Consider the following 15000-nt stretch of genomic DNA (forward strand, 5'->3'; position numbering starts at 1 on the left):
GTCAACTTAGGATTCCTAAGAATGTTTCAGAAAACTGTCTGGGAGCTGTGGTCGTTTTCAGTCCTGGAGGAATATTTGAGAACTGTGGTCTTTAATGAGTCATGGAGACTTGTTTGAGAACTGTGGGCGTTCTGAGAGACGAAGAATTATTTGAGCACTCTGAAAAAAAAAAAAACGATTACCAGAATTTTCGAAACAAGAATAACAACCCACGTCTACAATAGGTTCATCACTGGTAAACGCACGCATGGCATAAAGAAAAAACGAATAACTAAAGATATATTAATTTCGCAGCCATGTGTTAGCATATACACAATTAGGAGGTCCACATTGATAAAAATTGGTACTTTAGCTAAAAAAAAAGGATTGAAAATAACCTTAAAAGTCTAAACTACTAAAAATATAAAAACTCGAAAGAGACGTATGTGATCAAGTGTTTTTTTCCACACTGAAATATGACATTTCTTCCTAACACTGATTACTTCAAAATCCTATGAAAGCCAGAAGTATATATATATATATATATATATATATATATATATATATATATATATATATATATATATGTGTGTATATATATATATATATATATATATATATATATATATATGAAACTTTACTATTCCAGCTGCCGGCTTCACTTTTGATTCCTCCATTGAAAGACCATCAGATCCGTGGTCGGGTTCACAGTCGGGAGAGCTATCAGGTCCATCGGGTTCACCGTCATGTAAGAAAGGCCGTTGGAACCATCGTCGTATCGAAAGATCCTTACTTGTTATCCATAGCATCTGTATCGTACTCTTTAGGTTCTTGGGTCTACAGATGAACTCAACTGAACGCAATCGGTCTTCAACTTGGTCATTCTGCTTCCAACGTCGAAAAGTCAGGAGCAAATGATGTGTAGCTGCAATGGTAGTCTTGCAAGGTGGGCATTGGGGAGAATCATCCCCTTGAAATTCGTAATCAGGAACTGTCGATACCCATACTTTCGAAATGGACAAGAACTGGTTTATCAATAGAGGATTAGACCATGTAGGGAACGCTGAAACTACTGGCTGTTTTTAGAGAAAGATAAGTTTATGGATGGGTGTGTCCGCTGGGTAGGTATTTAAACACTCAAGACGGTTTTCTTGCCTATGATGAGGTTTTTTAAATACACTTCGTAGATCCTACTCGATCTACGTTCACCAACTGATTGCCGGCCCCTTGGCTCGCATCTGATTTGTACCAACAGAAATGCTGACATTGCATTTTTTATGGGGGGCTGGCAGCCTTACAATAATTTTTTATCTAAATCTAATTATCAGGAAGTTAGTCATTTATACTTATTTTAAGGTTGTACGGTTGTCTCTTGTGATTTTATTTCTGTTTGTACTGATTTAAATATGGAGTATAACGTGCGTATTAGAATAAATGTTGCCTAGTCTCTGATTTTCTCAGGTTTTGATCACGTGTACGAAGACCTTGGAGCGCTTAAATGTATGTTTGTTTGTGTGTGTGTTCTGTTGTAAGTTTCCAAGGGAGGTTAGAGGGAAGGTTACATGGGGATGATAGATGGTCATGGACATGGTCTCTTGCAGTCTTCTTCATTTTTATTTTCTTATATTATTTCATATGGAGGTGTAGAACTAAGGAAACGACGTTCAGTCTCTAGATCGGGTCCAAGGCATCTTTTTATCAACTTTGTATTTCCTCCACCATTTCACAAAAGAAGAACTAACAACCAGCGACTGCTCCACTTCTATTAATTTATGTCGCTTAGATAGAAATGTCCCATAATAACACAACACAGATAACAGCCCAAAGTTTCTTTATAGAAATACCAGAAGGCTGCTATTAGATGGGGTGAGGCTCCGGGTATCCAGCTTTTGAATCTCAAGGGGACTCTTATTATCAGCATTGTCTATCAATCAATCTGTGAGTTGTCGATCTTAAATGATAGTGAGAATAAACACCTTGTGAGATCGAAACCTTTATTGGTACTACGTTTTGCTTGTTACAGCTTTTTACTTGAAAAAGCTGTAACAAGCGAAACGTAGTACCAATAAAGGTTTCGATCTCACAAGGTGTTTATTCTCACAGTCTTGTCGGCTTTTGCCATTGTGATTCATCTTAAATGATAGTGAGGATCAGACATCAGGAGGCGTATAACTGCGAACGAAATTGTCATCTTTGCCCTATGCACTTGGGCTGTTAGTGGAAAGTAACAGACACTGTCGACAAGTACAGAGAACTGTGGAACTCGAATTAGGGACCAGGAGGACGAGGGATCACCCACAAACTTCTGACAGCGCCACTGGCTTAAATGGCAGCGAATAAAAGAACAGGAAAATATAATCGGGGCAGAATGTTCTATGAGCACATCTATCAATCAACCAGTTGGGAATTTGGTTAGCAAATACCACTTTGCTTTTCCGTGTTTTTGATGAGAAATTCCATGTTGGGAGGTAATTGGCTGTGTTCCCCATTCGATTGGATTAGCATTTTTGTTTACTGGATCAGGATATTTTTCTTTGTGTGTGCGCGCGCACTCCCGTGTATGTATTCTTTGTTTGGAAGGTAACTGACGATATGATGTTTTATGTATAGGATTGGATTAACGTATTTAGGTACTACATTAGTCCATTTTGCATGTGTGTAACTTACCATCTTTTTTAATCACGTGGACTTGTGATCGACAGATATTACCCTCCCAGATGAGAGCTCAGAGGTCATACATGACCTGAGTTATGGGTAATACTGTGACTTTACGCGCACGCGCACGCACACACGCACAAACACACACACACACACACACACACACACACACACACACACACACACACACACACACACACACACACACACACACACACACACACTCACACACACACACACACACACACACACACACACACACACACACACACACACACACACACACACACACATACACACAACTTATTGCCTAACGGAATGACCATTACAACAAGAAGCCGTTGTGTATAGGTGCGTGTGTGTGTGTGTGTGTGTGTGTGTGTGTGTGTGTGTGTGTGTGTGTGTGTGTGTGTGTGTGTGTGTGTGTGTGTGTGTGTGTGTGTGTGTGTGTGTGTGTGTGTGTGTGTGTGTGTGTGTGCGTGTGTGTGTGTGTGTTTGTGTGTGTAGGTGTGCGCGCGCGCGTGTGTGTGTGCGTGTGTGTGTGTGTTTGTGTGTATATCCCTGTATGCGTTTGAGTGTGAGCACTCGTACGTACGTATGCGTGATTATGCTGGACTCGTAAGAGCAATTATCCTCTGGTGTCGTTGGAAGGTAAGAGACTAGTCAAGAATTATGTGATTTTCTTTTATGATTAAAGTCTATTCCCTTTAAAAAATCACTTAATTTCTACTATTTTTCTAGTACACTGCAAAGAAATATTTTCTACATACTTGCCCTGTATTTTCTATCACAGTAAGCCTTGTATTTCAAATTACTGCATTTCAGTTTATAAAAACATGCGCTTAATCTTTTTTTTCTGTCCTTGTTTGTCATGTCATATAGTAATTTATTGGAGTATGTATGTTTTATGGTTACAAACAATATTTCGTAATCCTTTGAATGCATAATATACCAAGGACTTTTTCAAAAGAAATGTCGAAGGGAATCCACGTTGCCAGGCCTCTGACATATCAGCACAAGCTGAGGTCAGTCCCAGAACAGCTGTCAGGTATCTCCATAAGCTGGGTTACTATGGCAGAGCTGCAAGAAGGAAAACACTCCTTCGTCCAGCTAACATCAAGCGCAGAAAGGATTGGGCTGTTGAGATGGTGGAGACCTTTGGCCTGTTGGAGACTGTCATTTTCTCTGATGAGTTGCGATTCACATTATTTTCTGACAGTGGAAGAGTGTGGTTCTGGAGCATCTGTAGTCAAGAGTTTGACCTCAAAAGACTGCAACCAACAGTGAAACATGGGGGCATTTCAATAATGGTGTGGGGTGCAATTTGGAGTGATGGTCGATCAGTGCTTGTGGAGTGCCAAGGAAACATCAATTCAAGCAAATATGTTTCTATATTAAAGGAAGGACTCATCCCAATATCCTCCAATGGTAGGAGTAAAAATACCATCCTATTTATGGAAGATGGGACTCCTTGTCACACTGCTCAAGCAACACAAAATTAGTTGAGCCAAAATGGGATCAGGAAACTTCCATGGCCAAGTCAGTCCCCGGATACGAACCCTATTGAACACCTCTGGGGCATGTTAAACCGACAACTTCGAAAAAAAAAAAACAGGCAGCATCTTCAAAGCCCAAACTCTTAGGATCACTACGGGAAACATGGCAAGAAATCCCTCAAGAAGATATTCTTGAGCTAATCACTAGCATGCCTAGAAGGGTCCTTGCATTGAAAAAAACAAAAACAAAGGGGATGTCAACCAAGTATTAATTATTCACATTGTGACAATTTATAAGCACTTTAATTGTATCAATTGCTTGTTTAATAAATTAAACGATTTCTCTTGGTATCTATTCAATTCTGTTATTCTTCATTCACCCCTAGTCTTTGCCTTTTCCCTTCCTTCCTCAACAGATACATTTGTGGCAAAATAAGAGTGCCTGATCAATCTTCGAAAATTACCCAGTTTGTAAAACTATATTACCACGCCTATTTTGGAATCTGAATTGGAGATGAAGATAAAAGTTTTGTTCCTCATACACGCTGTAAAACATGCGTTGAAAGTTTGAGACGTTGTATTAAGGGCAAGAAGAAATCCCTACCTTTTGGCGTTCCCATGATATGGAGAGAAGGAACGGATCATGTGACAAATTGCTAGCTCTGCATGACTGACCTACAAGGTAATCTCATATTTGAAAACAATAACGATAATATAGAGTCGATACTTTCATTAATGTCTTTCAAAAACATATATTTTGACATATCTTACATTTATAAAAACCCACGGGACTTGCTTTGAAATTTTAACCTATATGAAATTTACAGGTGTAAATAAGAAGAATAAGCCCCATGTTATGTATCCTGATAGCCCATTTGCCAGGAGGCCAGTGCCTCATTGTCCAGAAATTCCAGCACCAAGTTTACCCAAGGACACAGATATCGCTGAAGACAGTGATACTCAGCTTGAAGGTATGGGCACCTCTGCATCGTATTAACTCCCAACCCCCGATGAGAACCCACTAAGGCCTTTAATTCAAGCACAACTAAATGACTTAACAAGGGATTTAGGGATATCAAAAAAGTTGGCCCGGCTTCTTGGATCACGCCTTGACGAAAGCAATCTACATAAGAACATAAGAATGAAGGAGACTGCAAGAGGCCATAAAGCCTACACTAGGCAGTTCCATGTCCATTACAACCTGTCATCCCCAACCATAAAGTTGTCTACCGTTTTCTTAGAACAACCGATATTTTCAGCGCTCACTAACATGGTTACTAAGTTTACTTGTATCGGGAACTACATATTTCTGGTATCGCAAAAAGATGAAGAGTTTCGTATTTTTTTTTCTCATTTCATGACAACTCTTTATTAATATATTGCAGTAATATTGGAGAACTAGTTGAAGCCTTTGGTTTAATTTATAGTCCAGTAAATGGAGATTCTTCATTGACTCGTCGAGTCAAATTTTAAAAGCTGTTCTCTTAAACATTGGCAATAATATTGCATCTGTTCCTGTTACACATTCAGTTTAATTAACTGAGAGTTATGAGAATATGAAAATCTTACTCAGTGCTCTGAAGTAGTCACCATAATTGGAAGATTTGTGGAGATTTGAAGGTAAAAAGACAATGTCACTTTATATATTTTCACAGTGAAATTTCATATTATATATTTCAGTTATCTCTTTTATCTCATATTTCATATTCATATTATTTCTTTTCAGGCTGTATCGCCAATATTAGGAAAACAAGGAGGTTACACTGAATCAGGGGTGGGGAACCTTTTTGTGCATGAAGGCCACCTTACCCACATAGAGGACGCACTGAACAATTTTTTTTTCAATTATTTTATCCCTTTTATTATATTATAAGTTTCAGGTGTATAATGATTTCAGACTTAAAAAATATTCAAGGTCTTTTAGAAAAAAATAATATGTACATCAAAGGCCGCAGAAGGCCGCACTTGATGGCCCGGAAGGCCGCATGTGGCCTTAAGTCCGCAGGTTCCCCACCTCTGCACTAGATTCTCATGCTTCTTCTGCGGGGTACCCAAGCAGATGAGAAACACCACGAGCATAGTAAATAGCCATCTAGAGAAACACTCCAACGTGCCTCACACAATGTGGTTGTTGATCCACTGCTCAACCCTCATCAAATTTTGCTGCCACCTCTTCATATATAACTTGGATTAATGAAGAATCTTGTCAAGGCAAACAATAAAGGATGTCCAGCATTTGCTCTCATAAGGCAGACATTTCCATAGGTCAGTGATGCAAAATTGAATGCAGGTATTTTCGTTGGTCTCTCAGATTAGAAGCTTAGTGAAGGATAAACAGTTCGATAGAGTAATGAGTGAAATAGAGAGGAATGCATAGCAAGCCTTCAAATCAGTTGTGAACAATTTCCTTGTAAACAAAGGAAGTTCAGAATACGTGTTTATTGTTCAAGAACTGATGCAGAGTTTTAAGGCTTTGGGAGGACGTATGTCAAAAATGCATTTTCTAAGATTGCATCTGGATTAATTTTTCTGATAACTGTGGAGACTACAGCGAAGAACAAGATGAAAGATTCCAGCAAGACATTCGCACTATGGAATAAAAGTATCAGGGACGATGGGACAGCATGTTAGCAGATTACTGTTAATGTCTGAAACGTGACTTGCCTGCTAAAAAACACAAGAGAAAATAGGTGAACAAATATTTTCTTCTACATTGATATAATATTCCTGTATATTTTCACTGTTGATAAAAATAATATTATAACATTTAGTCCTTATTAACCTTATCTTATGGCTTTGATAGTAAGCCATTGAATAAAAAAAAAACAGCATTTTGAATGAAAATATTGTTCTAACAATCTTCAGTGTAATTTGACAATCTGATCTGATTTGCTAAAACCATCATATTTTTTTTAATTCGGCATATCCAGATTACTTAAATTCAGTTAGAAAAAAAATACAAAAAAAAAACAGAAAAACATATCTGTGTAATTATTTCTTCATTTGATATTGTTTGTTATAAGTTACTGTTATTTTTCTATTTATTTTTCATTATCTATTAAATTATTTTATCAATTTATATAAATATTTTTTCCACATCCGATCAACTTATGGACCAAAAGGCCTCCTGTTTACATGCTCTTCCTTTGTAATCCTTTGTAACAATTTTAAATTATTCCTCTCTTCCTCTCTTATGTTGCATGTCTCTGCCCATATAGAGCTGTCGGCACAATCACCCCTCTTAGCATCCATTCTCAAATGTCTATTTTTCATTTAAGTACCTTCATATATTCATCAAAACAATGTAGATTATATATATATATATACATATATATATATATATATATATATATGTGTGTGTGTGTGTGTGTGTGTGTGTGTGTGTGTGTGTGTGTGTGTGTGTGTGTGTGTGTGTGTGTGTGTGTGTGTGTGTGTGTGTGTGTGTGTGTGTGTGTGTGTGTGTGTAACTTCCTTAAATCTCCCTTACCATTTCCCAATAATTCTAAATTTTGAAACACGGCATTGTCCCTTAAGTATAATAACGCTGAATATTGGCGACGAAGTACAATACCAATCCGCCAAGATACTACAGCCCACATCCGTACATGCTTGTACGTGCCTCTGTACATCATCCGTGTGAACTAAAAATATATATATATATATATATATATATATATAAATATATATATATATATATATATGTGTGTGTGTGTGTGTGTGTGTATTATAGCAAAACAAATACATGAATAAAATAAAATAAACTCCAGACAAGCAAAATAATATGAATGTATCTCTGAAGGAATACATGTTAGAAGGATTAATTGGATTTAGTCAAAGTCCGATGTACAATGTTGTCTATTGTATATATGAACAAGGACGTGCGGGCTTGGTGTAGCGAGCGCATACGCCTCGGTCCCACTGAAAGGTTTCGATTGTTTTGATTATACAGAGAGCAACGTTCAACTCTGTTGCATCAACAACCATTTCCCCGTAGGGTCTGATTCCTTCTCTTAGAACAGTCACATCGTAAATTTAATCATGGATGTTGACAGTTCGTTATATTCGCTTGAAGGAAACCTCCCCCACTTAAATTCTAAAACTGTTTTAGAAATGCTTTCCCCAGAACGGTGCTGCAGCCAAGTGATTTTATTTAGCACAAGGAAAACCCACACAACAAGGCATTCGCCTGTCACATGACTGAATATGCTCGAATAGAATTTGCAACAAAATGGAATCGGAAACCAGTTGCCGCCCGTTTGGTCCATGACAATCCCGCATACCACTATCAACACATTTGCCAGTGTTTTCATACGATATCGTTTGTGCTTCAAAATGATAAGATAAGTTTGTGCAGTTTTCCCCTTTTGCTCTACATGTTTGGATTTCCCGTAAAAAAAAAAAAAAAAATACTACTTCTCGTTTCGTGTGCTAACTAATAGTGGATGAAATGATCTCTGTTAGTCGGTTTTCTGTAGACTGAAAATATAACAATGTCGTCCACTCGGTGAATTACGGTGTTAAGGAAAGTAACTTCTTATCAGCCTCCATCGCCACTGTCAATTCTACACCGTTGTCCACACTGTTGTCTTCTGATTTTATTATCTACACGAGGAGATAATAAACCCAGAAGGCTTAGTATTATGGACAAGAGCATAGAATTGATAGTGGAGATGGAGGCTGATATGAAGTTACCTTTCCTGGACGCCGTAATTCACGAAGTGGACAACATTTGAAATTTCAATCTACAGGAAACCGACCAACAGAGATAACTTCATCCATTATCAGTCAACACACAGCGAGAGAACAAAATAAGGAATAATAATAGTTTTTTTTCTAAGGGCAATTCGGATATGTACTGCAGAGTTTGTTGAAGATGAACATGAATACATCATCGAACCTGTAAGAGTGACAGTGTCCAAGAGGCGATCACACATGAGAGCAATTTCAGAAAAAACAACATAAGTAAATAATAATGATAATGACAGTAATAAAGAATATAATAATGTTGAAAATAGATAGTGATATTATTTTCAACATTATTATATTTTTTATTATTGTCATTATCATTATCATTATTATTATTATTACTATTGTCATTATCATTGTTATTTTCAATATTTAAATTTTCATTATCATCATCATTATTATCATTGTTGTTACTATCAAATATAAAAAAATAATTTTTATTATCATTGTTGTTTTTATCATTATTGTTATTATTATTAAATAATTAAAAAAATTCATTTTTATTATCATTGTTGTTATTATCATTATTATTGTTACAATTACTATTAATATTTTCTTTGTTATTATTAGTGTTGTCATCATATTTACTTGTTAAACTTTATCATTATTATTACATTAGCCACAATGAATATTAATGTTCACACTTGTCACCAACTATGGAAACACGGGGAGGTAGTGAGGTCCACCCCATATATATAATGCCCACAGCCTGTTTGTACACAATTCCTTTGATAAAGCACACCTGCGAAACTAGTCAGGAATAAACTCAAGACTAAGACTCCTGTGTTTCCTACTCCACACGCAAACACACACACACACACACACACACACACACACACACACACACACACACACACACACACACACACACACACACACACACACACACACACACACACACACACACACACACACACACACACACACACATATATATATATATATATATATATATATATATATATATATATATATATGGTTTAATTCAATATAGTTTAGTTTAGTTTATTTTAGTTAGGTTCAGTTCAGTCTAGCTCAGTTCATTTTAGTTTAGTTTGTTTTGTTTAGTTTAGTTTAATCTAGTTTAGTTTAGTTTAGTTTAGTGTAGTTTATTTTGGTTTAGCTTAGATTACATTAAACGATTTCATACACGAGGTGGCCTTGAAGTTGAAAATAGATATATTTTGTCTAATGCATTTCTATTGTTTAGTGGCAGATAATTCTATTCAACACAAATGCATCACTCGAATTCTTAAGACTTATTTTTCATTAAGGAAAAAAAAAAATCTAATCCCTGGAAGATATTGGCTAGTTTGATAGATTTTCTTCTGCCCAGAACTACACAATTTTATTCGCTTTAGGGAAACCCCTCTATATGTTTTTTGAGCTATAAGGTAGGTTGGCATCGAAATGAACGCTGTGTGCCGTGTCTCATTTCCAGTCCGGAAGTCAATTCCTAGCAACGAGAGGCTTCCACTAAACAGAACTGAATCGATCATAAACAGAACATAATCGATCATAAACCATAAGTTACCATAAATCTGTCCCAGTAAGTTGTCACGACAACAGAACCACATAAAACGACGATATAAGACAGGTTGGCGTCGAAATGAACGCTGTATTAATAAACTGTGTCTCATTTTTAGTCCGGAAGCAAATTCCTAGTAACGAGAAGCTTCTACTAAACAGAACTGAATCGATCTCTTCCATAAGGTTGACCATAAATCTGTCCCAGTAAGTTATCACGACAACAGGACTACATAAGACGACAATATAAGGCAGGTTGGCATCGAAATGAACACTGTATTAATAAACCGTGTCTCATTTTCAGTCCGGAAGCCAATTCCTAGTAACGAGAGGCTTCTACTAAACAGAACGGTAATCGATCTCTTCCATAAGGTTTACCATAAATCTGTTCTAGTAAGTTATCACGACAACAGAACCACATAAGACGACGAAATAAGGCAGGTTGGCATCGAAATGAACGCTGTATTAATAAACCGTGTCTCATTTTCAGTCCGGAAGCCAATTCCTAGTAACGAGAGGCTTCTACTAAACAGAACTGAATCGATCTCTTCCATAAGATTTACGATAAGTCTGTTCTAGTAAGTTGTCATGGCAACAGAACCACATAAGACGACGAGATCCGTTGCTGCGTAAACAATACGCCGTGTATAATTAATATGGCCACTGGTGTGGCGGTATTTTGAAAATCCTTGTCACTATCGCTGCCGATATGGTGATACTTTAAAAATCCCATCCAATATCAAGAAAAACCTTCCCTATTCTATCCTAAGATAACTTAACCCGATTCTAACCTGGCATCATTTGACCTAATCTATCCTAGCCTAACACAATCCAGTCAAAAGCTTTAGAAAACTCAAGAATTGGTGGCAAAATAATTAATATTGTCATCTTTATATTTATCCTTTGAACACGAAGACACAGAAGATGAATTCTGTTGTTTCTGATGCGATACAGCTCCATTCGGAGGGACAATGGGGAGGTGGAGAGCTTCCGTCCTGATCCATCCACGTATGGGATAACAATATAGAGAGGTGGAACAAGAAAACGGGAGACAGACTGTGAGAGCTTGTGCCAGATGTACAGTGCCGTTGGGCATCCATCCTATTAACTGGCAATTTCCATGAATGACTGCCATGATGTGGGACAGGAGAGGCAGAATAAAAAGAACAAGGGATGGAGGGGGAGAAAGAAAGGGTAAAGAGGATAAGGAGGAGGAGAAGGAGGAGATGGAGGACGAGAAGAAGGAGGAAGAGAAGAAAGTCAACGGGAGAAAGTTGAGGAGGAAGAGGAGGCGGGAGGAACAGGAGGAGAAGAATAAAAGGAAAATAGGAGGAAGGGAAGCGACGGAAGAGAGAAGCGAAGAGGGGAACGATGATGATGATGAGAAGGAGTAAGAAGAAGGAAGAGGAAGAGGAAGAGGGTGAAGGAGGAGGGGGGTAGAATGAACAAGGTAATAGAAAAGAATGATGAGGATGGGGACTGAAATGGGGGAAGAAAATTTAGACAAAGTGAAGTTGAAGGAGGTGGAAGTGCAACTGGAGGAAAAGGAGGAAGAAGAAGGGTAGGAGGAGGAGGAGGAGGAGCAGGAGGAAGAGGAACACGGAAATGGAGAGAAAGAGAGTCAGAGTGAGGAGGAGACGAAGATTAAGTGACAAGTATGAATGCTATAGTTTTAGAAATCAGATTGTTAAGTGTTGTTGATAGGCGCTTGGGAAGATATAGATGGAGAAAAAGAGAGGAACAGGAATAAGTGGAGAAAACTGTGGGTTTAGGAGAGGAAAGGAATGCATAGATCATTTTCATATAGTAACATATATAAGAAGTTTGTGACAATTTTTTTCTTTTCTTTTTTTACTTTTATGGATTTGGAGAAGGCGTATGGCAGGGTTAACTGAGAGATGTATTGGAGTGTTTTGTGGATGTATGGGATAGAGGGAGGGCGGATGTTAGTTATTACATGATTAGTGAATTTTACGCGAAGGTCAGGAATGGTGGAAGTGGATGGTTTGAGGTAAAGCTGGGGTTGCACCAGGAGTGTATGATATCACCATGGTTGTTCAATGTGTATATGGATTGGGTAGTGAGGTCATAAACGTGAGGGTACTAGGCACCGGTTTAGAGTTAATGACTGAGAGTGTATGGAATTGGGATGTCAGATAGGGTTGTTTGTGACTGACGTTGCACTTGTAGTTGAGTCGTAAGACAGACTGAGGAAGCTGATGGTGGAATTTAGGAAGCTATTTGAGAAGAGAGGGCTGAAAGTTAATATGGGGGGAAATTAGAGTGATGAGATGTATATGGAATCACGGTGGTGGTGGGGTGAATGTAAGTTTAAGAGTAGAAAGCTAAAGGAAGAATATGTTTTGAGTATTTGGGGGTCTTATGTGGCAGGGAATGGAGGTGTAGAGGTGAAGGAGAATCGTAGCAAATAAATGTCTGGTGGGAAAGAAATTTCGTGAAAAGTGGGGCCCTGGGGATGAACAGAAAGAGAAAGTTGAAAGAGGAATTGACTGTGCCTAGTTGGGAACTACAAGAATGGATGGATTCAGAATTAAGTGGAAGGCTGGGGTGAAGAGAGAGTTGACAGATAGTTGATAAAAATATGATGAATGAAGATAGACGAGTAGACAATAGTGTGGGAAGTAGTAATGAATAGAAGGAACTTGAGAGTACGTCTATGAGTAATATGGATTGGCCGGGAATAGGGAGCTTTGGATGTAAGAGAAATATCTGTCGAGAGAGAGAGAGAGAGAGAGAGAGAGAGAGAGAGAGAGAGAGAGAGAGAGAGAGAGAGAGAGAGAGAGAGAGAGAGAGAGAGAGAGAGAGAGAGAGAGAGAGAGAGAGAGAGAGAGAGAGAGCAGGAATGAATGAATAGTGGTTGTAAATAGACGAGGACATACCACTGCTGGAAGGGCTGTTCTTGTCCGTTCCGTCAAGACATCGAAGTGATGAACGTGAGGTTAGGGCAGTGGTTCCCAACCTTTTTTTTTTTAGTTTTACAATTATACGTACTAAGTTAACCTTAATCCTAATGCCGGGTACCGTAATGTTTTCTTGATTTTATTTTATTTTATTATATTTTCAATTTTTTTGTCAGCCCTTCATTACCCCCGAAAATTTGTTACCTACCCCCCAGGGGGTAATTTACCCACAGGTTGGGAACCACTGGGTTAGAGGGAGCTAGATCACTATAATGAATTGGTGGAGTTAAAGGAGATCCAACTTTTGAGCCTCTCCTATGGAGGCACTTCGTCCTGTTGCTTTGTCTCTGACTAGAGAGGTGTAGTGCGGCAAAAAATGGCATTTCGTTCACAGTGAGCTGAGATGGGAAGAGAAAAGAATGGATTCTTTGGATGGACATGGAACAGGTGTAAAGTAATTATATGCTTTGGTTCGGACACCCCTTTTATAAGAGAAAGTGCCTTTTGATACACACACACACACACACACACACACACACACACACACACACACACACACACACACACACACACACACACACACACTTACACATTCACACACACACAAATACGGATATATGTGTGTGTATATATGCTAGTAAGAACACGGGTACGTGTGTTTACTTATGCAGCAAAGTAGACCACATGGAAAAAGAAACTAACGAAGCAGAGCGCTTTCGTATATTACATCTTTTTGCACTGTAGATGTAATATACGAAAGAGCTCTGCTTCGTTAGTTTTTTTCCAAGTGGTCTACTTTGCGTATATATATATATATATATATATATATATATATATATATATATATATATATATATGTATATATATATATATATGTATATATATATATATATATATATGTATATATATATATATATATATATATATATAGGTGTGTGTGTGTGTGTGTGTGTGTGTGTGTGTGTGTGTGTGTGTGTGTGTGTGTGTGTGTGTGTGTGTGTGTGTGTATGTGTGTGTGTGTGTATTTATATATAGGTTTAATTGCAATAGAGGGGACTATGAAACCCTCCCATCTTCCTACATTGGTATGGTATCCATGAAATTATCTCGAAGACTTTCTTACCACTTTTCCTCTGTATCACCAAAAAAACACTTCAGACAAACGCATAATGTCACCCTTACGAGAGAAACCCTAGAATATGGCACCGAAATCCTGGACACGTATAATAATGGAAAACGCCTTCCATATTAGAGACATTATACATTAAAGAATTATCACCTAAGCTCAGTACTTAAGCCGACGATCTGCGGGTTCTACCTAGCATACGTCACGCGGCCGCGGACCAATCAGAAGACACGAGAGACTGGCCCAGCCAAGCAGAGTGTTGGACGGGCGAGCTCCAGTTCCAGCCAACCAAGAGTGAGGACGAACGCCAGTGTCCCCAGTGAACCACTATATTAGCCAACCCAACTCAGCACAGAATTAATATTTCTCCTACCACTATAGAGTAAGAACACCAACAAACGAGAAAACAAACACCAAAGCCACTAGAGAAGGCTCAAGCGAGCCGAAATCCGGATCTGGGAATGATGACCGACAACGGCAGAGTCATCATAACACTCCCAAGAGAGATCAAGACCCTGAGGTATAAAGAAAATACATTGAAGAAATT

The sequence above is a fragment of the Oratosquilla oratoria genome, chromosome 7 (genome assembly GCF_046742065.1).
Source record: "Oratosquilla oratoria isolate Oo_2021 chromosome 7, ASM4674206v1, whole genome shotgun sequence".
NCBI classification, from domain to species: Eukaryota; Metazoa; Arthropoda; class Malacostraca; order Stomatopoda; family Squillidae; genus Oratosquilla; species Oratosquilla oratoria.